This window comes from Fragaria vesca, linkage group LG2 (assembly GCF_000184155.1).
Source record: "Fragaria vesca subsp. vesca linkage group LG2, FraVesHawaii_1.0, whole genome shotgun sequence".
NCBI classification, from domain to species: Eukaryota; Viridiplantae; Streptophyta; class Magnoliopsida; order Rosales; family Rosaceae; genus Fragaria; species Fragaria vesca.
Window position 1 is genome coordinate 664,847 of NC_020492.1, and position 2,334 is coordinate 667,180.

A 2,334-nucleotide genomic window follows, 5' to 3' on the forward strand; every position below is an offset into this window, starting at 1 on the left:
AGCAAACCAAAGCCCGATCTAGCTCCATTTACTACGTAATTCTGCTACGGGAAGAGAGGTTATGCTGCCACCGGAAAACCGCGACGGAAATTGGCTCGAAATCGCCGTTTGAAACAACGCCGTCGGTCCTCTCTGAAACGCGAGCGCGAGATCGCTCTCTCTCTCTCTCTCCGATCGTAAACTTTCTCTCTCTTCAAAACAGAAATTTGAAAATGGATCTCGTCTGGTATATATAGTCCACGGGTTGAGGGTATTTTCGACAGAGAAAACTGTTAAAAATGGGCCCATTAGAAAAGTTTTGTCCAATAAGACACATTTCACACACCTTAAATTGAAATAGACACATTTCTTTTAAAAACATTTAAATGGGCAAAATGAAGCTTAAATTAGTACTAAAGTGTCATTTACTCTTAAATTAATGCTTGAGGTTTCAAACTTTGGGACAAGTCGATGTGCTATAAGATGGTGGTTGTTTTATCAAAAATTAATGTATATAATGATCTTTTGTTCTTTTTTTATTTTCATATCAGGTGATGGATATCGGAGGGGTGTCTGGCTCACCTTGAGCAGGAATTCATTTTGAGTTAGTAGTTAGATGTCCCTGGTGTGATCAATGGATGAATTGAAAGCAAAATGTCGCTGTGGGAGTAAAGTGTATATTGAGTTTTGAAAATCTTTCTAGCATTCTTTAGTTTTGTGCGTTTTTCTAGTTGATAGGATTTACAGACTTGCCTATTGAAGAAATTTCAAGCACATGTATACTGGGTCATGCCGTAGACAACGTGTGATACATATCTCAAGTGATTGAATTTGAGTTGCATTCATATATAACTAATTTGTATCCGAGTGTTTTATGGGTCATTAAGGTAAGTTGCTTTTTGGTGTTGTTCAAGTGTGCATTGATGGAAGCTTCCAAAGGGTCTATAGCTTCTTGGGGATGTGGTGCCCTTCTAGCAGGAAGGGATACCATGGAGAATGAAAAAAAATAAAATTTGATTTCTAAGCGGGACATTTTTGTCATTTTAACGTCTAATGTTTGCCATATTATCATGATAACAAATTTATTTGACGCAACGATAAAAAGTGTTAAAAAATAAAAGTTAAGGGTTATACCAGTTAAATTTGAAAACTAAGAGACAAAATAATTTATTTGTTAAGGTAAAGTATAAGGTGTAACAAATAGTTAGTAAGATTTTTTTTTTTCTGGATAGGCTGAAATGGTAAAGTACAGGGTGTTATAATTGGCTGAATATGAGTAGGTATTGGAAAACATAATTTGGGGAATTTTCTACCGCCACTATCCTCAACCTTCTACGTCGTCGATCAACCGATAAATCCACAACCGCGCTAAAACCTCCACGAGGGATCCTAAGACCCTCTAGCGCGCCCACTTTAAAGTTCGACCACCCACCTTTAGAGCGTTAGTGCGTTACTAAGACTCTTTTGTTGAGTTGATGATCGGTCGTGTTTGTGCATCTCAACCAATGACTCTGTTGTACTTTGGCAAAAATTGATAATCACTTCCCGTAGTCCACTTGCCAAGGAGCCAAAGTTCTCACATCCTTGCACCTTTGTAGTGGTTTGTAAACTCTGCAAGTTAATAGTGTCGACAGCTGCATGTCACGAACATCACTTCTCTACAACTTCCAATGTCGAGACTCATTGTCCAGTCACACATCCTCTAACAACGTTGCACCAAGTGGTTAGTACCGTTATACCTTACGGGTACGTTTGGTACCCGGTACTACCTAAGCCAGTCTTAAATAAGGAATGAAACAAAGCTAATCACACGTTTGGTCTCTCTCGGTACTAACATTAATGGGCTTAACTTGGACTGGTTTTCTGATTTCTCCTCCTTAACCGGTGTTATTGTGGGTACTCCGAAAATCCTACCGTAGATAAGACCTCACTAATCTCACTAACTTCTCTACGCCTCCTCCTCCTTCGTCTCCCAAATCTGCATCTGCTCCGCGCCCTCCGCTCCCAGACCCGCGCCCTCTCCCGTCCTCAACCTCCTCCACCCTCTCCCTCGGCTCCTAGACCAGCGCCCTCTCCTGTCCTCAACCTCCTCCACCCTCGCCCTCGGCTCCCAGACCCGCGCCTTCTCCCGTCCTCAACCTCCTCTCTGACCCTCGCCCTTGGCTCCCAGACCCGCATCCGATCCCCTCCCGTCCACGCCCTCGGCTCCCAGACCCGCATCCGCTCCCGTCCTCAACCTCCTCTGACCCGCGCCGTCGACACCTCCAAGGCCAAGCTCACCCCCATCTTCTTCCCGGATTCGTCAACAGGTATGTCCATCTATTTCTTCCTTTCTCTCTTTTGATAATTAATTGA